The sequence below is a fragment of the Pleurodeles waltl genome, chromosome 1_2 (genome assembly GCF_031143425.1).
Source record: "Pleurodeles waltl isolate 20211129_DDA chromosome 1_2, aPleWal1.hap1.20221129, whole genome shotgun sequence".
Classification (NCBI taxonomy): Eukaryota; Metazoa; Chordata; class Amphibia; order Caudata; family Salamandridae; genus Pleurodeles; species Pleurodeles waltl.
The window spans coordinates 1,102,960,607-1,102,987,934 of NC_090437.1; the positions used below are offsets into that span (position 1 = coordinate 1,102,960,607).

Here is a 27,328-nt window from a genome sequence, read left to right on the forward strand (position 1 = left end):
TTCATTTTTGGGGTCGATATGCTTTTGTCTATTGTTACTCTTGGAACAATACTCTTACTGTCACACGTAATCAGAAGTGGCTATTACAGTGGGTATCAATTCAAAAATGAATGAAATAGTGAGGGGTTTTAATGGTTCGTATTTCACTTGGGTGAATGTACATGGTACAGTTATTCCGAGTGGATTGAGTGAGTCCCTTTTTTATTTCTATAGAGGACGAGTTCTAACAGTCCTCTTTCTATGGCTTTGCCCTAAGGGTTTCATTGAGAGCCACACGGGCGCGTACACGCATCCAGCCTACGATAGGGAGATCGGTAACTGAAATGCCGGCGGCTCTGTGGAGCCAGGATATGCTTGGAAGGAGGTAATTACTTAAACCGTTTAACTACGAATGAGCCCGCATAACAGAGTTCTCAGATTTATTTATAATATACTGTGACTCCGCTTTTAAGATGTTGAATATGACTAAAATCTATGACACTATTTCTGAGTTAACCTTTAGTGGACAACAATGGTTGGAAGGTTTCTGCGGAATTATCTCCGACATTAGATAACAGGTGTTGTTTTCAATAGACAAAGGGATTACATTTCAGACAACCGGTATTTCTGTTCTAGGTAACCATTATTTGGAATTATGGTGGCAGGTTGTCATAATGATTGTGTACAGCAGTGTGACAGTAAAATCGGTTATTCTTTTCACTTACTAACAAATTTAAGAGTGTGCATGCTATCCTTATATTGGCCAATACACCTTTTGCGGTTAGTTTTGTAATTGGTGGCACATGAATATGTCAGTACTAAGTTCACAATGGGTTAATTGTAATATTAACAGTGTATTACTTGTAGTAGTGGACAGTTATTGGTTATTGGATAATGGAGTGGGGTTTGCTCTGTCAATTGTTTTGTTTCAGATACAATGGACTCGGAAAAATTCTTATTGGCTCTAGTTTATTGTTATTTTTTGTGGCTCTGATATTTAGGAGGCCTATATATTACGAAGCGATTAAACCTCAGCCCTGAAGAAGTCATATGACGAAACACGTGTTGGCTGTGAGGTCGTCATGCAAATGATGGACAATTAATGTTTGACTAGGATTCTATTACAACTGGCTGTGAGGTCATCATGCAAATGATGGACACTTAGGGGGTCATTACAACATTGGCGGTTAAAACCGCTTACCGCCGTGCAGAAGACCGCCAACACACAGCCGCGGAATTCCGCCACAGCTATAATGACCCACATCTTGAAATCCGACAAATTTCAGACAGCCACACAAGTCATCCACACCAAAGGTCAGTGATAAATTGGCGAAAACAAATCCTCCACCGTCACACCAACAGAAATACGCCCACACTATCACGACACACGAATTCTCGCGGCGGTCTTTCAACCGCGGTATTCCATTGGCGGTACACACCGCTGCGCTCAAAATACACACATTTCTACAAAACACCGCCACATTGGACAATTCCAAATACACACACCTGATACACATACACACACCACTCCTACACACCCAATACAATATAAAACACACACCCACATCACCCACAAATCCCTACTACCAAAAATTCAGAAAGAAGGCCAGAGAGAGACACCACCATCCACAAACTAGCAGCCACAGGCATTCATCACCATCACCCACACAACTTCCACGCACAAAACACCACACACCACTACATATCACCACACTTATCACCACACACACCACCCCACACATCACCCACACCGCCCCATGGCACGGCAAAGACACCCCAGGTTCTCGGAGGAGGAGCTCAGGGTCATGGTGGAGGAAATCGTCTGGGTAGAGCTACAGCTATTTGGAGCACAGGTACAGCACACCTCAATTGCAAGGAAGATGGAGCTATGGCGAAGAATAGTCGACAGGGTCAACGCAGTGGGACAGCACCCAAGAAATCGGGACGACATCAGGAAGAGGTGGAACGACCTACGGGGGAAGGTGCGTTCCGTGGTCTCCAGACACCACCTGGCGGTAAAGCTGACTGGCGGCGGACCCCTACCTCCTCCCCCACAACTAACAACATGGGAGGAGCAGGTCTTGGCGATTCTGCATCCTGAGGGCCTCGCAGGAGTCGGTGGAGGAATGGACTCTGGTAAGTCAAACCTTTAACTACCATAACCCCCACCCTATCTGCATGCTATCACAGACCCCCACCCTCGCCCCCTCCCCTATCACTCCAACTACTCACAAATGTACTAATAACACAAACCACACATCCAAACACCAAGCCCTGCATGACACAACAAAGCATGGACACCCATCACTAAAGCATGTACACTGCACATACTCATACACCCCCCTAAACCATCATCACACAAGGTCCCACACAGGAATGCAAGCACTGGGGTACACAGTCACCCACCCATTGCACACCATGGCACACACAGATGCAATAATCATGGTTTTACACCCCTGCAGGACCACTACCCAACGTCACCAGACAGGAGGGTCCAGACATCTCCACCCCACCCACAGAAGAGGCTCACAGTGATGACAGCAACTCTGTCCAACTGGATCCAGGTGACCAGCCCGGACCATCGTGGGCCTCGGGACAGTCGGTTCCCCTCACAAAGCCAAGTTGTGAAGCATGCAGCAGGCCACGATGATCTGGAACACCTTCTTTGGTGAGTAGAATAGGGATCCACCTGTCATATGGAGGCACCTGAACCTGGCCTTCAGGAGGCCGAAGGTGCATTCGATCACCCTCCTAGTCTTCCCATGGGCCTCATTGTAGCGTTCCTCTGCCCTGGTCCTGGGATTCCTCACTGGGGTCAGTAGCCATGACAGGTTGGGGTAACCAGAGTCCCCTAATAGCCACACACGATGCCTCTGGAGTTGACCCATCACTTAAGGGATGCTGCTATTCTGCAGGATGTAGGCGTCACGCACAGAGGCAGGGAACATAGCATTTACCTGGAAGATATACTGGTCTGCCAAACATGCCATCTGTACATTCATGGAATGATAACTCTTCTGGTTCCTGTACACCTGTTCACTCCTGTGGGGGGGGACCAAAGCTACATGGGTCCCATCAATGGCACCTATGATGTTGGGGATATGTCCCATGGCATAGAAGTCACCTTTCACTGTAGGCAAGTCCTCCACCTGAGGGAAAACGATATAGCTCTGCATGTGTTTCAGCAGGGCAGACAACACTCTGGACAACCCGTTGGAAAACATAGGCTGGGACATCCCTGATGCCATGGGCACTGTTGTTTGAAATGACCCACTTGCAAGGAAATGGAGCACTGATAGCACCTGCACTTGAGGGGGGATTCCTGTGGGATGGCGGATTGCTGACATCAGATCAGGCTCCAACTGTGTACACAGTTCCTGGATTGTGGCACGGTCAAACCTGTAGGTGATGATCAAACTTCTTTCCTCCATTGTCGACAGGTCCACTAGCGGTCGGTACACCGGAGGATGCCGCCATCTCCTCACATGTCCCAGCGGACGGTGACTATGAAGGACAACAGCGACCACAGAGTCAAATAACTCAGAGGTATGTACCCACAGTCTACACAGAACACCATTCATACACAAAATGTGGCCTGTATTTGTGTTGTGAGACAAGGCCTAGGTATGTGTGACGCAGTTGGTAATTAGGCAATGTGGGCCCCTGAAATGGCGGCTGCCTGACCTCTAAACTGGGACAATGGGATGTGAGGTAACTGCGCTGGCGTTGTACACCGTTGCGGTAGGCGGTCGAAGACCGCAGCGCAATGCTGCATTGGTTAACATTGGACCCTATGGGTCCCAGGAGCCAATGACGATGTACACCGGCGGTGATGGTACGCACCGCCGCGAACGTGACCGCCATTTTCTATCTGTTGAATCACTCGATACCTGATCTTCGACAGGAGAGGACCTACACTGCAAGTGCTGCTGTGACCTCGGTCTGGAAGAGCCAATGGCTCGTGCGTCTGGGGAAAGGGCCCCTGCATTCACTGCAGAGGAGTTGGAGAAGCTTGTCGACGGGGTCCTCCCCCAGTACATGCTACTCTACGGTCCTCCAGACCAACAGGTAAGTACACAGGGAGCATGTTGTATGGGCTATGCCTGTGTGGAGAGGGCTGGTTGTAAGAAGGAAGGGGGCACAGTTCTGCGTGCATGAAGGACTGTGAATGCATGTGCCACATGGCAAGGGTAGGGATGTGGGCCACTCATTTTGACGGTGCAGTTGGTAATGACTTCTCTTCTTCCCCTGTACATGTCATGTAGGTCAGCGCCCACCAGAAGAAGAATATTTGGCGTGCCATCGCGAAGGACCTCCGGACCCTCTGGTCCACCACAGACGGAGCACCCACTGCCGTAAAAGATGGGAGGACATTCGCCGCTAGAGCAAGAAGACGGCGAAGGCTCAGCTGGGGATGGCCTCCCAACGTGGAAGGGGTGCCCGTCAAACCATGACCCCCTGATGTTCGGGATCCTGGCGGTGGCCTACCCTGAGTTGGATGGGCACTTGAGGGCATCATAGCAGACACAAGGGGATGAGTACACTATCATTCAGCGGACTTTGCGCGCAGTGAAGGTGTCTGGGTGGGGGAGGAGGGCTGTGGGTTTTCCTAGACCAGGGCGAGTTCCATAGGCAAGGCCCCTCCGTAAGGCAGGCCATGTGGCACCCCACCCTACCTCTGTAGAGTGCCAAGTACAGGTATACATGCCCCTGTGTCATCTATGTGTGCAGATGTCGTCCATAGCCTTGTAGGCCATTTCCCAGGAATTACATCTGTAGAGCCCAACAGGGCGACGTAGTGCAGGGGGCTGCTGTGTCTGTATTGTCCGCCAACGGTAGCGGTAAGCCATGCACTCAACCTGTCTTTCTTCTGTCGTCCCCCCCCCCTTTTTGTGGTCTCCCTGTTCTTGTGTGCATTAGCATCATCAGGCTGAGGTACTGTGGCACCGGAGCACGAGGGAGCTGCATCCCACATGGGCATGGAGGCCCACACTAAGGACTCAGAATACACCAGTGGGACGGAGGGCGAGGGAAGCACCACGGTGGTCACAGGATCTGCAACCAGCGACACGGACTCATCCTCCAATGGGAGCTCCCTTGTGGTGGCGGCAACATCTGTGCCCCCCACTTCTACAGGTACAGCCGCCACCCCCCCTACCAGCACCACCCTCCCAGCAGCCCCTCAGCCTTTGCCCCGTGCCCGCTCACCCAGGAGGGTGGGCATCACCTTCGCCCCAGGCACCTCAGCCCCTGCCCCTGTCACCTCTGCTGCCCTCAGTGAGGAGGCCATTGACCTCCTCAGGTCCCTCACTGTTGGGCAGTCTACCATTTTGAATGCCATCCAGGGTGTAGAAAGGGAGTTGCAACACACAAATGCATTCCTGGAGGGCATTCATTCTGGTCAGGCTGCCCTCCATCGAACCGTTCAGACTCTGGCCTCAGCACTGATGGCAGCCATTGTCCCTGTGTCTAGCCTCCCTCCTCCAACTTCCTCCACCCAGACCCAATCCCCTGTACCTCTGCCTATCCCAAGCACACCATCAGACATGCATGCACACACCTCAACACACAAGGGAAGCTCAGGCAAACATAAGCACCACACATCCCACAGGCACTCACGCAAGCATCACACACATACAGACACACCAACATCCACTGCCTCCACTGTGTCCCCCTCCTCGTCGTCTCCCTCCTCCCTCCCAGTCTCGTCTACACTCACACCTGCATGCACTACCACTACAGCCACTACGTCCTGCACCAGCACACCCACCACCACACCCCGCTCACATGCACTCACCACCCCCACTACCATTTACACGTCCCCTGTGTCCTCTCCCAGTGTGTCTGTGACGCCCCCTCTGAAGATACCCAAACGCAGGCACACACCCACCCAACAGCCATCCACCTCACGACAGCCTCCAGCCCATGCACCTGCACCCAAATCCACAAAAGTTACACCTTCTACAACCACCACCTCATCCTCCACTCCCAAACCCCCTCCAGCTACCCGTCCCGATGTCTCCAAAAAACTTTTCCTGTCCACCCTTAACCTATTCCCCCCCGTCCAACTCATAGGTCCCGTACTAGCACCTCAGCCAAAAAATCTCCGGGACCAGTGGTGCCTGTTACAGGTATGTGGAGTGCACCGACCACCAGGCCAGCCAGTGTGGCACGGAGCCACAGCACAGCCAGTCCCCCACTGTGAAGCACCAGAAGTTGGACAGTGCCCGGCGGGAGAGGGGGAAGACTCCAGCAATCCAAGCCGCTCACAGGGGTCCCGGGGGAAGTGTCGACTCAGCTGTGACTCCTCCCAAGGTGGGGAAGGGGCAGAAGAAATCTCCAAAGTCTGGGAGGAGCAGCACGGCGGAGAAGACCACCATCATCCCCGCTGCCCAGGAGGCCTCCGCCAGCCCCATTGTCACTGCCCAGGCGTTACTGCCCAGGAGGCCACCGCCAGCCCCATCGTCACTGCCCAGGAGGCCACCACCAGCCCCATCGTCACTGCCCAGGAGGCCACCACCAGCCCCATCGTCACTGCCCAGGAAGGCACCTCCAGAGTCACTGCCCAGGAGGCCACCGCCAGAGTCACTGCCCAGGAGGCCACCGCCAGCCCCATCGTCACTGCCCAGGAAGCCACTGCCGGAGTCACTGCCCAGGAGGCCACCACCAGAGTCACTGCCCAGGAGGCCACCGCCAGCCCCATCGCCACTGCCCAGGAGGCCACCGCCAGAGTCACTGCCCAGGAGGCCACCGCCAGCCACAGCCCAGCTGGCCAGGAGGGCCCCGCAAGCCACAGCCCAGCTGACCCATGAAGGACTGCCAGCCACAGCCCTGCAGGGCAATGAAGGACCGCCTTGGCAAGGACCGCTGAACAGGTCAGACACTGGCAACTCAAGCACTGCTGAACAGGCCAAGGACCGCTGACCAGGGCAAAGACCGCCATGGAAAGCACTGCTGAACAGGTTAAACACTGGCAACTCAAGCACCGCTGAACAGGCCAAGGACCGCTGAACAGGGCAAAGACCGCCATGGCAAGGACCGCTGAACAGGGCAAAGACCGCCATGGAAAGCACCGCTGAACAGGTCAGACACTGGCAACTCTAGCATCGCTGAACAGGACAAGGACCGCTGAACAGGGCAAAGGCCGCCATGGAAAGCACCGCTGAACAGGTCAGACACTGGCAACTCAAGCACCGCTGAACAGGCCAAGGACCACTGGACAGGGCAAAGACTGCCATGGAAAGCACCGCTGAACAGGTCAAAACCGCCATGGAAAGCACCGCTGAACAGGTCAGACACTGGCAACTCAAGCACCGCTGAACAGGCCAAGGACCGCTGAACAGGGCAAAGACCGCCATGGAAAGCACCGCTGAACAGGTCAGACACTGGCAACTCAAGCACCGCTGAACAGGCCAAGGACAGCTGAACAGGGCAAAGACCGCCATGGAAAGCACCGCTAGCCCATTTGCGGCAGGGGCAGTGACGCAACTGGGACCTTCACGGGGTGCGTGCTGCACTCTGGGCACCAATCCCCCTCCAGAACCAGTGGAGACCTGCATCCACTCCGTCTGTCCTGCACAGGATGAAGCACTCTGGGCACCAGTCCCCCTCCAGAACCAGTGGAGACCTGCATCCACTCCGTCTGTCCTCCACAGGATGAAGCACTCTGGGCACCAGTCCGCCTCCAGAACCAGTGGAGACCTGCATCCACTCCGTCTGTCCTGCACAGGATGAAGCACTCTGGGCACCAGTCCCCCTCCAGAACCAGTGGAGACCTGCATCCACTCCGTCTGTCCTGCACCGGATGAGGCACTCTGGGCACACGTCCCCCTCCAGAACCAGTGGAGACCTGCATCCACTCCGTCTGTCCTGCACCGGATGAAGCACTCTGGGCACCAGTCCGCCTCCAGAACCAGTGGAGACCTGCATCCACTCCGTCTGTCCTGCACAGGATGAAGCACTCTGGGCACCAGTCCCCCTCCAGAACCAGTGGAGACCTGCATCCACTCCGTCTGTCCTGCACAGGATGAAGCACTCTGGGCACCAGTCCCCCTCCAGAACCAGTGGAGACCTGCATCCACTCCGTCTGTCCTGCACCGGATGAAGCACTCTGGGCACACGTCCCCCTCCAGAACCAGTGGAGACCTGCATCCACTTGAGAGACTGTGGCTTTGCACTCCCCAGGATGGTACAGTGGGCAACCCACCCACTGTAGAGACTTGAGAGACTGTGGCTTTTCACTCCCCAGGATTGAACAGTGGGCAACCCACCCACTGTAGAGACTTGTGAGACTGTGGCTTTTCACTCCCCAGGATGGAACAGTGGGCAACCCACCCACTGTAGAGACTTGTGAGACTGTGGCTTTGCACTCCCCAGGATGGTACAGTGGGCAAACCACCCACTGTAGAGACTTGAGAGACTGCAGCTTTGCACTCCCCAGGGTACATCAATGGGCATGGAGCCCCCTCGTGGATCTGGCGTGGTGCACTCATCCGGCTGAGGTGCCCCCCCTTCCCTTCCCCCTGAGGTGCCTGTTGTATTTCTATCTGATGCCCCTGCAGTGTTCTCTCCGTTTGGATTGGGTATCTTGTGTGGACCTCGCCCATGCATTTTGGGCCCAGTGGTCCACGGACTATGAATGGTGCAATACCTGCACTACTAATCGTGGAGTATATTTTGTTTATTGTATATATATATATATATATATATATATATATATATATATATATATATATATATTTGCTTACTGTATTTTGATATAGTACAGTGGTTCCACTAATTTCCTTTTGTCTTTGCATTCTTCCGGGGGGGGCTGGGGGGTGTTACTGTAATGTATAGAGAAGCATTGGTGTGTGTGTTGTAGTGGGTGAGGGTCGGGGTGGGGGTTGGGGTGTTGAGTGTGTTCCTGTTTTTTGCATCTCCCCTCCCCTATGTCGTAGGTGCAGTACTCACTGTGGTCTTTGCCGCCGGCGTTGATGCTCCTCGTAGAAGAGCAGGAGACTAGCGCTGGGAGAATATGAAGTTCCGGCTCCATGGTGCCCTCCTTCCTTGTGGAGTGTGTAGAGGTGAGCGTTTTCCCTTTGAAATGGCTGTTTCCGCCGTGTTTTTATCCGCGGTGAATCCGCCCCGGAAAAGGTGGCGGATTGGTAGGTTGTGATACTGTGGGCGGTACATTGTCTTCCGCCTGTCTGTTGCCGGTGACCGCCGCGCTGTTTGTTTGTACCGCCGTGGCTGTCGGAGTGGTAAAGTGGCTGTCTTTGTTGGCGGTTTCCGCCACGGTCATAATTGCACATTTTTTACTGCTGGCCTGTTGGCGGTCTTACCGCCGCTTTAACACAGTCCGCCAGGGTTGTAATGATCACCTTAATGTTTGACCAGGATTCCATTACAACTGTGAACCTGAATTGAGAAATGACGGATCAATAAGAATGGACTAGGAAGCCAATACGGAACAATCTTTTGGTTTATTATATGGACTTACTATTGAATCTGACGAGTAGAGTTGAAAGACACAGGATACATGAGAGGGGATAAGAAATGACTTATATTTGTAATAATAAAAAAACTTTTGGTTTAAATTGATTTGGTTTAGCTATTAAGATGTTGGTGTGGGGGGAATATATACTAAGGAATCAAGACTAGGAATTAGATCTTAAGCTAGGATTATCTTCTAAAGTTAGAAAACTCAGTCATTGCCCTTCTTTGGTGTTATTAATGCTGAATCATTGTACAGGGCGTGATATTCATGAGACTGTTGGAAGTATTACTGATGACTGATATTAGATCAACGAGTGCCACAGTATTGTTTTACTATTTAATTGATTGACTAGTCCAATCAATGCAGAGGCTTGTGAGGGTGTAATCCCCACTGTAGTGCACCGTTGTAGATTTATGTGTGGAACCAATATACCTTATAGTACTTAGTGCGCCATTTCTCTCTTATGAGACACACTTTTCTGGCAACAGTCACCCTATGCTGTTACAAAAGTTGAATCCCCATACTTCTGCTTCCAGTAAACCATCTACAATTTCTCTAAAGCCCACCTCAACCTCAATAGTATCACCCCTCCCTTGCTCAAAGGAACTTCTGTCTGTATAGCATGATAATAGATGTACATATTTGTTAATTAGAGACTCCCTACTCTCATAGCCCTCATTCATCAATTTTAGAACATTGGTCAGTTTACAGCTGAAATATCCCTTACTAGGCGGGCCTGTATGTATCTCCTTTTCTCTTCCTTTATGAATGTAGCCGTGGGCTGTCCCTGTCAGGAAGCCACACCTTCCCTCCCTGCCCCAGAGGTAGCATTACCACAATGAGGCTCAGCATGTTTGGGATCTCTTCTGTGGTCTTAACCTTACATTCCCTCCCTGTGGCCCGCCAGGTAGGGATAGGTGCACGGGCTGTGGCCCACAGATAGCCAGAATTTCTCCTGTCACAGCTCAGTTGGGAGGTGTTGGATCTAGTTGGGGGAAGAGACGGGGAGAAGATGGTGCTTGTCTTAATACCACAGGAGTCATTAACATGAGTTATCACTTGTGTTACAGCAGTGAGTTTGTGTTCTTAGGATTCTAGCACATGTTTGACCCTTGCCACTTCATTGCACAAATCAGAAATAATGTCATATAAGTTAGTTGTTGCATTATGAGACTGTGTAGTGACACTAACCTCCTATCCCCTCGAGCAAGCATTTGTTGAACCCCCCCAGTGGTTTCAGTCAGCGGAGTAAACCTATCAGAACAAACCATTTCAAGTTGAAGGGGAGATGATGCTGTGATATACAGTCTGTAGGTGGTTCCATTTTCATAACTGCAAGTTGCTGACTTGCTGAACTTGCTGGAAATTTGGACTTACCCGCTTGTGCCCTCTCTGACTTCTTCCTACAAATATAAGGTATTTTCATTTTTGTCCTGTTACCTGAGGCCTGGGTGATGACAGGAGGATTTACTTTAGTCTCAAACTCCTCAATCGAATCCTCAATTTGGCTCAGAGTACGAGTTTCTTGGTTTTTTTTTTTACACATTTATTAAATGTGTTAGGGCAACATCAATCACTTTTCATTTAACCATAATGGATGAATTAATAAGGTTCTAAGGTGTAATACCAATCCCACCAGTCTCCAAAAGAATCCCTCATAGCACATTAAGGCCCCCTAACCGCCCCCTTGCAATCTACATCTGAGGTGCTTCGAGAGGCAACACTTCCTGCCAATCAATATCCACCCAGCGCAGCAAAGAATCAATAGGGGACAGAAGGATTAGCTGAGTAGTATACAGCATAAATTCACTGCTCCCCTGAATCCTTAAAAAGCAGTACAAACAAAACAATGAGAATAATAAGCCTTGGCTCAATTGGGTCTTACACTTAAATCCATTATGCATTGAAAGAAGGCCAACCTCACACCTGACACTGCCTTGTTGTATGTGCAATAAAACACTAGCAAGATAGGAGGTTTCCGGTGATTTGATGACCCTTATAAATTCTTCCCGAAACCAACAATAAAACAATTACAAGGAAATATACACCCTAGATTCAATAAAAGGGTGAGTCCAATAGATGGTGGCACCCAATCTGAAGGTGTATGTCTTCGCCAATGTCAGATAAATCATAGAACTGCAATGAAGAATTCCCAGTAACACGGTACACAACGCCCGGAAGCACAGTCCCACTTTAAGGAGAAAGATCTCAGTACCAAGACACGCCTTACAGGTTTGGGCTATGGAGACAGCCCAGGCTCTCACTGCACACACTATGGATATTGAAGATTCGAATAACAAGTAGCAGGTGCCCGAGGGACAAATTAAATTTGCATCAGCAGTACATCAAATTGGATTTTATTGTGTCAGAGAGTAAGCCCAGCCCAGCCTCTTCTGGTCTCTGACAAGTGCTGAAGGGCCCGCTCTTTTACCAGGGCTTCACTTGGACACACACACAGGCATGTCCTGCACATGTTGCACAATGCGGGAAGCCTAAATTCATATGACTGCAATGAAATTTACCTCCTACAAACCTCAGGGCTGCTGGGGGACAACGTCCCACCCCAGCAAGGACAGGAGAACCCAATGCAGACTGGAAAAGAAACACAGGTTTATTTAGTGACTTGTGTGCTTTACCCTGACAAGGATTGTAATTGTTTGAGATAGGTACTCACCCCCTCAACTAATACTCCAATATTTTACAACTACAAAAGTCATTCAAAAACTGCTTTTAATTAAAAATCCAATTTATTGATAAAGTGAGATTTCTTATAGATATTTATGAAAACAGTTTTTTGGAACATTACCTTTTACCTTCAGTAGTTTAATTAACATTAGCCTACTGACATGCTGTCTGCCAGTAATTGATGTTAATGAGGTGTGAAAACTGCTCCCAAAGGGAAAACAAAGGACTGGGTTTGGGGAGATGTTTTTCTTTCCATCTCAGAAAGATCATTTAGTGTGGATCCAGGAACTTCATTAACTTGTAAAGGGCTGCTCTTTTACAAGTAATGTAAGGTGACTCCTGGAGAAACCAAACCATTGTTCCCTCTGCCAGGCTGGCTCCAAGCCCAGTGGGAGTACGGTACCCCAGAACCAGTTTTAAGTGGCCAAAAGGAGGCTACTAATTTCTCTCGGTACACGTCTTGGCCGACATGCAGGCTCTGCATAAGAGAGAATGGATTTCCTTATCTTGAACTTTAGAAGTAAAGTGCATTGTGTTTGTAGTAAGACAAACATGAACTGCTGAAAATGTGGTAGTGTTTTCCCTAAGTACTTTAACTTCATTGGTTAGGGAGGAGTGCATTGTGTTTGTAGTAAGACAAACATGAACTGCTGAAAATGTGGTAATGTTTTCCCTAAGTACTTTAACTTCATTGGTTAGGGAGGAGTGAGGAGTCACTCCCACCTAGTAGCTAGTGCCACCGGTAAATATGGCACTAAAAGGAAACTTCTTCCTTTCTGGACATGTGGAATATCACAAGAGGGCTTGATCTACTGACTTAGACCTGAGAGGAACCCTGAAGGAATAGACCTTCTCCTTCCCAGAATTAAACAAAAGTGGACTCCAAAGGTCCGTTGGATGAGCCCCTTTGTGATTACAGGACCAATACTCACTGCACCAGGAAATTTTTGGTGGTGTGTTCTGGAGTAAATTCTAGTCCTTAAAATGCTGTTCCTGGGATCCTGGGAGCCCTAGAATTGACCCAGAGGAGCTTCACCAGAATTTTTTTAGAAAATCTTTGAACTTCCAAGACTTCCTCAGTGGGACCTCACAAAAAGGTGTCTGATTTTGATGCAACTTCTTGGGATACAGTTTCAGGTTTGCCCAGCTGGAATATCTGTGCTCCCTACAAAAGCCTAAATCAGAAGGTAAATTCTTTGACTGAGACGAATCCGCTGTGGATATCCCAGATGCACTCCATCACAGTCAGCCTGAAATTGCACCTGGATCCCGGCCTAATGTTTCCACAGAGTATCATTGGCACATAGTGGTTTTTTATGCTATTTTTACCTATAATGTTTAAATTTCATATGTCTGGTTCTTCTTATTGGAATTTTGTCATCTTAGTACCATTTGGTTTAATAAACTTTTCTCTTTTTTTCAGATAATTCAGTTTGGGATTTTTATAGTTTGGTGTTTTGACTTTTTTCCTGTTTTAGTAGTGTTTTGTGCTATAGCTACCAGGGTACTGAGATTGGTTTAATGCAGGTTAATGTAGTGACTTAATAATACAGTTAGTATTATTAAGTCTTGAGATAGGTGACTGCCCACCCGAAAGTTTAATCCACTTTCTCTCATAAATCAACACAAATTTCCTGGGTGAAGAAAGATAAACACCCACTTTAGGAAGTTCATGGCAAAAAAAAAGACCACGTATTTTCAGTGTGGAGTTCCAACCAGCCAGTCATAAAGAGTGATGAAACATTAGGTTATGCTGATGTCAAAAATGAAAGATTATGGTTTGTTTCCCTACAATTCTGTGAGGATACCAGTGAGTTTGCATGCAGTTGCTTCCAAATTTCCAAGATGCACTGCACCCAGTTTATCGTCTGAGGGCATATTGCACCCATGGAAAACCCATATATGCCAGATACCATCATGTGTGAGAGACACAGAGGAACACAGTTTTGGATTGAGCCTTGCATAAATATGTTCCTACACAATGAAAACTGGAGGGAATTACTTCTGTGTTGGATGAAAATGCTAACAATATGACAAACATTGTGGTCCGCATGATCTCCCAGTTAGTCAATCAAAGTAAGGAAAGACTGGCACTCGTACTAGAAACCTTAGGATGTTAGAAATTGCAAATATATGGTCGAGGTGTGTTTATTTACAGCAAAGTGGTGACACTAGCAAACCAAAATGCAGACAGACTAAACGGGCATTTCACTTACAGTTGCTTTACGATTTTCCAAAATGCACTGCACTACATTTTTCCAAAATGCACTGCAACCAATCATAGCTTGTGGCCTCCTTAAACCCATACAGTTTTAGTACCCACACACTCATACCCAGAGCACCAAAGTTGAGGGTCAAGCCTTAGCAGGTTTATGAACCTGAATGAGGGAGATTGGAGGGGATTACCATGTTTTGGTAAAGAAATGGTAACTATCTGACAAACATCATGAACAAAGTTTTCATACAGTCAGTTAGACAAGGCAAAGGCAGACTGCCTTGCACCCATAGGTGCCGTAGGTCATAGAGAATTAGACAATTTATATTTTTTTATATTTTCTTTATAGTGCTGAGCTCAATATCTGTTCTGAAAATAACAAAGAATCACAACCCAGAAAGTAATATGTTCTAACATTAATTAATTGGCTATGCAGACTATATTCACCACACATATTTGCCATATCTGAACTCCAGAGATTCAAGACAACAATTCCTTTGGTAACTTTGAACAACTTATGTTTGTCTTTCTGAAGAACAAATATTTCAATGAATATTGATGTAGGGATTGCAGCAATTCATAGCCCTGAATGTGCAAAAAATTTATTGGGTCTTATTTACAGGTTGGCGGACAGGATATTCTGTAAAAACATGATGGATGTCCTGTCTGGCTTATTACAAATGCAATAGGCAATATGACACTTGTAATACTGTGGACAGCATGCTTTCCACATTTGTGACGGAGTGTCCCGTCCACCAAACCAGTGGTGGCTGGTAATTTTAGGAAGGAGGGGGCGGGCGGGAAGCACACTCACACTCATTTATTCGCACACATCCATTCACAACACTCATCAACATTCAAACATACCCACGCATCAAACATTCATTAAAAAAAAACACACACTTACCTTCAGCTTGGAGGTTCCAGGAGGGTTGGGGCTGCTGCCTTCCCTCTCTGGCTGACCTTAGGTCAGCCAATGAGTGAAGGCAGCAGTCCCAACTTCGTCACAGAGTGTGATGGGGTCAGTGAGACTTCTGACCCCATCTCACTCTGTGACGAGATGTCACTGATTGACACTCGCCCTGGCCACTTCAGGGCTTAAGCCTGAAGCGCCCAGGTTGGAGTTAATGGGTGACACTTCCCTTTGTCACTGAGACGGAGGGCCTCAAGGCACCTTTGCTGAGCCAAGGAGGTCACGCCCATAGAAGCTGTGACCTCTTCAGCCCAGCAATGTTCAGCTCAGGCAGCCTGGAGTCTGCGCAAATCGCGCATGTCTCACTCCTGACTGCCTGAGCTGAACATGAAGAGTGTCTGTCAGGCTGACCTTTGCTAAGCCTGACAGCCACTCTTCAGGAGGGGCAAATGGTGGGGGGGAGGCCCCTCTGTCCTAAAGGACTGGCTGCGTCTGCACCAAACTCTAAATCAGGCCCATTGTCTGTATGAATGCACAAACAGATCAAAAAGGTATATGTGATTAGTCGACCCAATGTTGATTAGGAAAAAAACTGGACAGAATAGGATGGCACATCGAAATTAGGACCTATGGTCACTAGTAGGAATTTGAGGCTTGAAAGATTGGACATTAATAATGTCATCAAAAAACATTGGTCCAGATGTATCATTGTTCCATTTTGCATTTCCTAAATAGCGAATTTTAGGTAATCACTACTTAGGAAATGCGAAATGGAATGTAACAAAATAGTGATTCCTACAGAGTTGCAATCGCTATTAGGGAATCGCTATTAAGAAATGCAACTGCATTCATTCCTATGGGCGTTCAGACCCATAGGTGCGAATGGTTTAGCATTTCCTAATTTGGGATTTCTTATTAGGGAATCACAAATTAGGAAATGCACAACCAAGGGTGCTGAGGTTCTAACCCCCCCTTTGATGCACACAAAAAAATAATTGTTCACATGTGAAGTGCACACAATCCCTAGGGGCATGTATGCGCTACAGGGCACTTTTACAAATGCATTTTTAATGTATTTTTTAAAATTGCACAAGGTTACCATCAACTTGGAGTTGATGGTAACAGCATTTCCTAAATGCTCATTTGTCATTTAGGAAATGCTTGATACATGTGCGTATGAAGTCGCAAAAAGGTAAATCCCTATTTGCGATTTCAAATTTAGGGAATCACAAATTGATATTCCGTATTTGGAGTAGCAATTTTAGGGAATCGCAAAAAAATGTTATTCCCTAAAATGGGACTGCAATGCCTTTCATGCATTTGGAAAGGCTATTTTGCATTCACAAACTGTGGAATTTTGCGATTCGCACCGTTTGTGAATGTAAAATACTTTGATACATCTGGCCTATGGTTCCTTATCTCAAACAGTGTGAACAATAACACTGCGAATGACACATCTGAAGTGTTTACAAGTATACAAAGATTGAAGGCCCATATGTGATAGATGGCTGGAAATTAAGGACTCTAAGTTGTAAAGTGTTGAACTCTGAGCATACCTAATGCTATCAATGGCATAACAGTTCAGATATTTTAGAGTGTGGCAGTGTCTTCTGTAGCTTTCTATGGTTAGTAGGACTTGTCCCTGTACTTTGCCAGTGTGTCCATCACTTGGTTCAGACCTTCTTCGACCGTCAACATGCAGATCTGTCATTGTCCTTGAGAGAACGCTGACCTCTGGAGTCTTCTTATACACATGATCCTGTATCTCCACTTAGTGAGGGAGTGTACACTCTCTCTGTAGCCTTCAATGAGTCTGAAAATGTCTAAAAAGTCGAATTCAGCATATTCTGTGAAAGTTCCATCTATTCTCAAAAGCATCTTGGCAGCATATTCTTTGAAAGTTCCATCCATTGTTAAAAGCATCATGGCCTGGTCTAGCAGACCATATCTATTGTCCCACTGCTTTAGTCCAAGTCTGAAAGCCATGATCTGTTTTCCATCCTTTTTAATATACTACAAAACTATTCTCCCGAAATATGTGCTTTGTGACCCTCATGTGTATAAGGGACATTTTTTTACTCGTCTTGCTTGTTGATGCCTGGGAAAGTATGCATTTTTGTTCTGGGCGTAGAAGAGAATATGGGATTGTGTGACTGAATCCTGTGTGCTTGTTGGAATTACAATGACAGGAGAGCTCTGTTGGGCAATAGGTCAGCCAAGGAAATCATCATACTTATAGCCTCCAATTTTTCAGGAATGCCACAGAATACTGTATTATCTTTCTGGAACCTATCTTCTAATCAACAGATCTTGCATGAAGATGTCACAGCTCACATTCCCAGTCTGGCCTCTCAGTACGTCTTTCTTCCAGTTCTTCCTGGGTCACCCCAATATATGCTTGCGTTCATAGTAGGGGGCAAGAATGGATTTCAGTGATTTAACTTTGTTAGGACTCGCCCAGCCTGTGCGTGCATCGTGCTTGGGCCATGGGCATAGTCCTGAAGGACGGACTACCTGAGTAGTCCTTCCAGGTTTGAATGACGAGTTTATACACAAGTATTGCAATATCGCGTATTCGTGTGTGAGATGGCAGCCACCTCGGATGTAGCATATTCAAAAGCTGTGTCCGAGTCTCATCCAGTTATTGAAGGTTTCTCCATGCCCGGCTGTACTAAATTCCAGGCTCCCATTGCCCCTTCTCCCATCATTCAGTTTCCCACTTACCTGATTTTATCCAGAGTCTGTTCCCTCCTCAATTGGCCCCTCCACCTGCATTCAGGTTTCTCACTTACCTGTTCTTATCTAGAGTCCACACCTTGCATTCAGTGCCTCCTGAAAAAACAGAATTTATATGGAGTCTCCAATCTTTTTGTATCTCCTGGTGGTCTCTGCTCCTTTGCCCTGCATTGATTGTGGGGTCCTCTTGTTGCTAGCGTCCTTCCTCTTGACTTGGCAGCATCTACGATAATCATCAGCCAGGTCAGTGCACTGAGCCTGTGGCTCCAACAAACTGTACAAAACGAAATCCACAACTACATTGAGACTATTGATGATGGACACAACAAGCTGATAATTCAGTCCTTTAATTGTATACAACTTTGTATGGATTTGCCATATCAGGATTTCTTGGATTACAGGGGTGTGGAATTTATTAAAATATCTACTTGTCCACGGGACAGGTTGCTTCTCAAATCTACTTGTCCTGTAAAAAGATCTACTTGTCCCTTTGGTGCCATGTAGTGTGGCGCCAAATTATGGCAGCAATCTTATTATGTAAGAGCTCTGATAATAGCCTCTCTGATTATGCCAGGGCTACTACCATAGTAGGGCTTGAATACTTGCAGTTTCAATCCCTACTGTAGCAATTTCCTTATTTTTCCACCTTTCTGCAGATCTGCATACTTGGGCTGGAGGAAGCAGTAAGCAATAGTTCCAGGGCTGGAATGCCTTTGAGTCTGCAAACCTACTAACCTGCATGTTTTAAAGATCTTCACCAGCTTCTCTCTAATATTTTCCCATAATAAGAAAGGTTGGACATTTACTCCTGACAATGGCAGAATTAGAACTTCTTCCAGGGTTGGGAAGAAAGTGGCTGGAGGGAAAATGAACTTGCAAATGCTCAATAGATTTTCACATGAGCAAATCTACACATACGTATTTACCCATGCTAAAATACAGTTCACAAATATTTTATAGGGGTACGACATATACCATGGGTGCACTTTTGTGACTTTCTTTAAGAATTTGGGGCCACATGTAGGTAGGTTCAGATTTGCGACCCGCAAATTGCGAGTCGCAAATCCGAATGTAGGATGGTGTCCCTGACACAATCTGTGATTCGCAAGGGCTTCGCAAATGCACACCTCATGAATAATCATGAGGTGGGTCGCAATTTGCGACCCCCTTGCGAATGGTGGCCTCACAGGGATGGTGGCCTGCTGGAGACAGCAGACCACCATGTCTGTGACTGCTTTTCAATAAAGCATTTTTTTTTTTTTTTAATGCAGCCCGTTTTCCTTAAAGGAAAACGAGATGCATTACAAAAACGAAAAATAAAACGTTTTCGTTTCATTTTTTCAGAGCAGGCAGTGGTCCTGCGGACCACTGCCTGCTCTGAAAAAATGTTGCGGTTACCGAATCGCAAAACTGGGTTTGTGCACCGCAATGTGCTTTTTGCACGTCGCAAACAGCGAAAGTCGCTGTTTGCGACATGCAAAAAGCTACCTACATGTGGGTCTTGGTCCCTAATTAGGTCTGGTGTTAAAGACATTTTGTTTTTAATAAACTTCTATTTCTCTCTCTTTCGGCTGGCTTTACTGTGAGTGATCGCATTCTTCTCTTCCACAAGGAGCATATTGGCACACAAAGTAGTTTTGTTCAGTGTCAGGAACTACAGTGGCAATCAGTGACGTAACGAAACTGGAGGGTGCCCCTTTGCAAAGAACATGGAGGAGCCCCCTCTCCAGACTCACTCAGGGCAGGTGCTGTGCTGAAGGGGCCCCCTGGAGGGCGGCTGCGGGGCCTTTGTTATGCCACTGGTGGCAACGTGTGCTTTTAGAGTTCAAAAACGTTTTGGTTTTTTTTTGCCAGTGTTTGTTACAATGTTGAGGGCCTGGTAGCTCCCACAACAATAAAGTGTTACAAAAGCCATGTCAAAACAAGACACGCATTGGTGAAACCAAAAGACTTATAAAAATATGTCAGATCAGTTGGCTTTGTCAGTGTTTGTTTATTTTCATGCTTCCCATAATCGTGTTGAAAATGGTTACACTGATTTTCCATTAGAAATATTTTTGGGAAATATTAGCATGCATCAAAACATTTTACTAAATGACACCTCATTTGCATCTAATCAGAGAGCATTCTGGGAGCATTATACTTAGCCTCATAGCCTAAACTTTTCAAACATGTGTATACACGTTTTTTTTATTTGTACTGGAACCAACGTCAGTAGTGAAGTGTGACCTTAAAACATTTATTTACAGCACTCACCCTAATAATGAAGGTTTTCAAATAATGAACCATAAATACAAGTTCGAACAGCATTATCTTTTGGAAACACATTACCTCAACTGTAGAGAGTTCCACTCTCTGTAAACAGGCAGCCAAAGGATTTGTGCTGCAGAGGGTTGGGCCTACTTGTCCCAAGGACAAAGTAAACATAAAAACTTGTTGCCCTTGACCCCAAACAAGATGTCCCAGGCATCGGGCAATAGGAATTCCACATCCCTGGATTACCATAACTGCTTGTGATGTTCCCCTTGAAAGGATAAAGAATTGCTTTTAATGCCCCTTTCATTTAAATGGGTGAGTGACTGCTGAAGGGGGAGGAACTCAAGTTCATGAGATTTTGATGCATACATTTCTATTGAAATTCTGATTGTGTTTTATGTAATTTCAGAGGAATCACAGAGGCAGAAACACGGGTCTTCCGACTGGGATGTTTGCCCTGTGAGGTACCAAATCAAAAACAGTTGTTGTCTTCTCTTTCTCCCTACCCTTTCCTTCCTTTCCCCTGTTACCCTGGGGCATAATCCACAGGGCACCTATTTCTATTTGGGTGTTGGGGTTGTTCCTAGGCAGTACTGGGAGGACTGGCTTTGCTCCTGCAGATTCTGGGTTCAAGGTGATTGGAGACTTGACAAACTTCATTCAACATTTCTACAATTTTATCATCACTGAAGAAATGGACGGTCATACCACTGAGATCTCCATCATAATAGCCTCAATTATCACATCCAGCATCTTGACCGCTATGCCCCAAATAGTGTCCTAGAGAAGAGTAGTCTAAATGCCTTCTACCTTGTCATCTGCATGTGAATATTCAAACATATTACATTTCAGAATATGTGGTACAGAAATGGAAAAACTAGTGCATTGTAAAAGCAGAACATGAGCATTCACACAAAAATATTCAGAACTGCATACCATATTAGTGAGAAATTGGGCTTTTTGTTGAGGGAGATGTGAGCCTTTCTCAAGCAACAGCCACAATTCTTGTCATGGTGAACAACATAAAGTAACTAAATTAACCTGTGCTTAAACCTCTGATGCCTTGACACAAAAGCAGTCATGCTTTACTTGGAGGCAATGTTTAAAGTATTTATGCAGTACTTAACAGTAATAAAGTGAAAAACAACACAAACAAATACCACACAAATTTTGAAAAATAGAGTAACATTTCAAAAATTATTGGACACTGAAATAACTAAAATCCAATCAGTAGAACCAGATTTATTAATTTTTAACGCTTTTAGTGCAATCTAGCACCAAAAAGATTAAACCTCCAACTGTGAATGTCTAGTCATGCGAGAATGGGGCAAAGTCGAATGTCATGGCCAACTGTGATGAAGTGAGGTTCAGATAGACGAGGTAAATTGGGCCCAGTCTCCATTTACCTTTCAAATTTTGAAGAAACATGTCTGAGAAGGTACAGTTTATGGGGCAAGCCAGTGGGTGGTATCCGAGGAAGGGGAGTCGTTATCAGGGATCAGGTGGACAAAATCACGGTGAATATTTCTACATTCGGACCAAGGGCCTGATTTAGATCTTGGCAGTGTTACCGCCAAGCCGAGTCAGGCCGGAGAATACCATCTAGGTCTAGGTGGTGGTGTTCTGCCTGCCATATTTAGGTGCTACAGTCCTGCAGGCAGTGCACTGGCAGTGGTTTGGTGAAGGCTGGACTAAATGGACTTCATATGATGGCAGCAGCTATGGAAGGGAAGTAAGTGACACACACACACTGTCCCTTAGCCACAGGTGCACCCCGCACTACAAACTACACAACACAACACAACACAACACATAGGGCCTGATTACAACTTTGGAGGAGGTGTTAATCCGTCCCAAAAGTGACGGTAAAGTGACGGATATGCCACCAGCCGTATTACGAGTCCATTATATCCTATGGAACTCGTAATACGGCTGGTGGTATATCTGTCACTTTACCGTCACTTTTGGGACAGATTAACACCTCCTCCAAAGTTGTAATCAGGCCCATAGACACATTTACCCATTGCCAGTCTGACACAACACAACCCGTACATGCTGAAAACACACATTGACACACATCCATGACACAACATACATAGACCATTGACACTGTACTCACACACCACACAACCACAATAAACAACACAACTACACACTCAGCGACACAAACACACACAGCAGCACTTCACCATGCCAATTGCATCACATTTCACACGTATGCGTACTGACTCACACACACAACTTGCAGCACAACATGACAGGTTCAGGACCCCTGGAAATGTGAAAAAATGGACACAGATGACAGCTCAGGGAGCCTGTGAATGTACGTCATTGTGGTGCCAGCAGTTGTTTGCTATTAAATACCTGCACTATTTTCACGGTTGTATATGTGTGCAATATCTGTTGTGTACCAGTGTGTCCCCCCTGTGTCTGACCCACTTGTGTCCCTGACAAAAGCACATCACAGTGATTAAAAAAAAAACTACTGTGACATGTATATGTCTGCAGTGGTCCCCATCTCCTGGGCAGTGCCCACCCAACGTACCCTGGCAATGCGGTATCCCTACGGTGTAGTCCGTTGGCAGGGGGTTGTTGTGTTTTCTCCCTGGGTCAGTGGCAACAGTGAGGGCAGGTGTTGTCCACTCGTGGCCAGTCGAAGTCAGGGGGAGTGGTAAAAAGGTGAGTGTTCACTACCTTTCCTCCACAAACCGCCAATTAAGGAGTGGCGGTCAGACTGCCACTTTTTCCTTGGTGTTAATGCACATCTAAATCTGTACCACAGGAGAGTTGTGGTCCCGGCAGCATCCCCTTTTCCCTTTCCCACCTTCAACGCAGCCAATGTTTCTTGGCGGAAATGGCAGCTCAAATGTGGTCTTTTGTCTGTGGGACTGTCAGCATCTAAATACAAAGGGCGGACCACTGCAGCAGTGGGCGGGTTTACAGTTGAAAAGTCGAAGTTGGGACCATTACCACCAACAACTAAATAAGGCCCTTAATCTCATTTATGGAAGTAGAAAATCTCCAACAGGGTGAAGCTGCAGGCTGTAGCCAATGAGCAATCCACAAGTCTGGTTACCCCTTCTGCTAGGAGCCACTCAAAAAGATTTGTTGCTTTGTAGAACGTAGCTGGTGCTACTCTGAAGACAGGCCAACCAGTGATGGATCTTAGGTGGATCAGCGATCACGTGCTGTTATCAGTACCAGCAAACAGCAAATGTGGAAAATAATCTAGAAATGTTAGGCATTCAATTACAAACTAAATTTAGAGTGATGTCATGATTACCAGTTTTGGTAATGCAATTACCAGAACCACAATATTAACACAAATGAGCCATCATGCTTTAAATAAAGGTCAAAGTGTCTTCCTAATGGCAACAAAATTCTTTCCCTTCTCCTCAGGCTTTGCATCATGGTACAACTGGATATTGAAGCACGTAGTCATTCAACTCACAAGTCAAGTCTTTGCAGTGCTTAATTTGTAAATAAAATGCCCAAAGCTCTTGTCTGAAACGTGCGTCTGCTGCAAATAAATGTGCGACTACAGAAAACCAGGCAATGTAATCCTAAAGCCATCTCGGGTCTCTTCTATCCATTTACAGCCACTCCCTGCCCCTTCAGCTCACTCTTACAGCTTTCTGCTTTCTCCCTTTGTGATGCGTTTTATGTTTTTCTCTTCCTCCGTCTTTCTCATGTGCCTTTTGCTTGCAGTAAATGCTTGAGGCAGACAAATAAGTGCAGGCCCTCAAAAATAAGTGTCTGGCACCGGAAACCACTGCCTCAAATTAAGCACTGAGGCCCATATTTATACTTTTTTAGCACCGTATTTGCGCCGCTTTTTAACGCAAAAACGGCGCAAACTTACAAAATACAATTGGGGCATATTTATACTCCGTTTGCGCCGAATTAGCGTAGTTTTTTCTACGCAAATTCAGCGCAAAACTAACGCCATATTTATACTTTGGCGTTAGACGCGTCTAGCGCCAAAGTATGAGGAAAGAGCGTCATTTTTTTGCGTGAACGCCTTCCTTGCGTTAATGAGATGCAAGGTAGGCGTTCCCGTCCCAAAAAATGACTGCGACACAAATGCGTCGTATTTATACTCCCGGGCAAAAATCACGCCCGGGAGTAGGCGGGGCAAAAAACCCCGCATTTGCGCCTCTTTTTAACGCCTGGGTCAGGGCAGGCGTTAAGGGACCTGTGGGCTCAAAATGAGCCCACAGCTGCCCTCCCATGCCCCCAGGGACCCCCCCTGCCACCCTTCCCCACCCCAGGAGGACACCCAAGGATGGAGGGACCCATCCCAGGGACATTCAGGTAAGTTCAGGTAAGTATACATTTTTATTTTTTTTATATATTTTTTTGGCATAGGGGGGCCTGATTTGTGCCCCCCTACATGCCTCAATGCCCAATGACCATGCCCAGGGGACATAAGTCCCCTGGGCATGGCCATTGGGCAAGGGGGCATGACTCCTGTCTTTACTAAGACAGGAGTCATGTAAATGGCATCTGGGCGTCGTTAAAAATGGCGCAAATCGGGTGGAGGCGATTTTTTAGCGTCAACCTGACTTGCACCATTTTTAAGACGCCCTAACGCCATTTTCCCCAACGCCGGCGCTGCCTGGTGTACGTGTTTTTTTTCCACGCACACCAGGCAGCGCCGGTCTGCTAGCGCCGGCTAACGCCATTCAATAAATACGGCGCCCGCATGGCGCTTCAGAATGGCGTTAGCCGGCGCTAAACTTTTTGACGCTAAACTGCGTTAGCGCAGTTTAGCGTCAAAAAGTATAAATACGGGCCAATTGTATTTTGTAAGTTTGCGCCGTTTTTGCGTCAAAAAGTGACGCAAATGCGGCGCTAAAAAAGTATAAATATGGGCCTGAATCTATACCTAGTGCTCTGTTTTAAACTAGGAAATTGCATAATTTCCTCACAAAGGCCCAGATTTTCTGCAAATCAGGTATTCTGATGTCTGTACCAAAACATGTTCCAATATAGTGAGTCTTCCTTCTGTTTTCTGTGGCTGTCTCTCTGGTGCAACTGGTTTTGTACCAGTACCCTTATAAATACAACTCGACCCACACCTATCTCCTAAAAGATTAACATAAGCCCCTTTAAAAACATAGGGTTTCAGGATGATTTCCATAAAAATGGTTTGCTACTACCTTACAGACAATGTTTCGGCTTAATGTGTGGGGGATCCTTCAGCCCTCCCAGCTTGTAAGAGCAGCTGCATGTCATTCAGCCAACAAAGGATTTTCAGTGTCCCAACCACTTGGTCAAACGTGTTGTGCGAATATCTCTTTCTCATAAACAAGAAACCCACCAATGTGAAAAACGGTCAAAAAAACAACAAACACTAATTTGGGAGATGAGCTGGGTGTAATCAAAAACCAAACAAAATAAGGGTCCCATGGTTGCAAAAGAGGTGAAAAAATACCGGACATAGATTTGATATTAAAGTTGTTAGTATAACTTTTAACGTGTATGGTTAGTTTTGCGCAGTTTGCACAAAATCCCATTTTCATCAGTTCACCGTTTACATATTAAATAGCTCACGTGGAAACTGTATACGTGCAGACATGTTAGTTTTTTACGCGCACCTTTATTATTGCTCCAGCACACATGTAGGCAACCAATATATGTACTCCAAAGCCACCGTTTTTATTCACGACTAATATACACAGCGACTACCAGTCACATTGACTCTCATCACAACAAAATAGCATTTTCCTTGTGGTTTTTTTCGAAGTAAATATAGAATAATTCGATTGAGAAATGCACACAATTCAAAAAACAAAAACAAAAAAAACGGAAGTGCATGCACACGAAAATGCTAACCATGTATGAATGTGTGATTTAAATTGCTTAAATTATTAATTTACAGATTTTACATAAGGAGAACAAGGTTGCACACGATTCAGCTGAAAAGTGGAGTAGCCTGCAGTTAGTTGTGCAGCGCAAATACCTAGGAGAAATCAAGGAGAATGAGTCATAGTAATTAACTCCCTTCAGGTCGCTAATGCAATGTCACAACCTTCCTCCCAACAGATTTTGCAGGGTATCCAACCAATGTACGCTTAACTTGCAGGAATAGCACATGCTCTGCCGGCAAAGCGGAGCATTGTGCAATTATAATGCAGAAATCCCCACAGGCACACGGTGAGGAAAATAGACAGTGAAGGAGATGAGTTATGTCCTCACCCGAGGTGCCAAAGATTTGATGTTTCCTGCCTAAAGCATATTTATTTTGCCGCTGTTTAATAGTGTAGAAACAGGTATCATCTAAAGAGTGACAGCCGAGAGACAAGGCGTTTCCCTCCTTGCTGCGTCATAGACAAATCTTCCCTATCTCTCTCGTAGAGTTAGAAAACGCTGAGGGTGTAAATTTGATATAACCTCTATTGCATAACAAAGTTATTCTTGTGGATAACAGCTCTGGCATTTGGTAGGCTTAATCTTTTAGTGATCCTGTTTCTGAGGCCGGACTTGTAAACTGCGGCGAGGCTTAAAGTAACGTGTGAGATCATCAGCAGCGAAAAATGTGAGTGTGCACAAATTTAGAACACGATGCCTCTGAATCCTCCTGAGAAATATAGCAGTTCCTCGTTCTAGTTATATGCAAAATGCATTCAACTGAAATGTACAAACTAACAGAATTTGCAACGCTATCCATTTCACAGTCAATTAAAGAATGAGGAGCACATGACGTGTCCTTGAGCATTTAATTAAGTCATCCTGGCCAATGGGGAGGACAGTTTCTTGCATCTGTTGCCTTCAGCAGAAAAATGGATCCTCTGAGCCTTCTGTGGCACCGCCATACATAAAATATGTAACCCAGAGGTCATTTATTTTAATCGACATTCTCATGTGATTCTAAACATTTGCCTGTTTAAAACTGTCAACAGAGTACATCTTTGTCATTGTTGTTTGCTATTGTTTTAGGGCTGTAGACGTTCTTAAAGAGATGGGGGTAGTTTCCTCAAAAGATATATTAATAAGTAATTTGCAATTTAAATTAAAGGAATGTGATTTTGTTCAGCATGAGCCTTACATGACGTACAATAAT

At 46.3% G+C, this 27,328-nt stretch overlaps 1 long non-coding RNA gene across 1 annotated transcript in view; it reads left to right on the top strand.

The window, feature by feature from the left end:
- The first annotated feature begins 301 nt into the window (after nucleotides 1–301).
- Nucleotides 302–27,328, top strand: part of LOC138296012 (uncharacterized) — a 38,084-nt gene continuing 11,057 nt past the window's right edge. Inside the window, exon 1 of the long non-coding RNA XR_011203729.1 lies at nucleotides 302–364. This is a non-coding gene — a long non-coding RNA (uncharacterized lncRNA). The remainder of the gene's footprint in view (nucleotides 365–27,328) is intronic.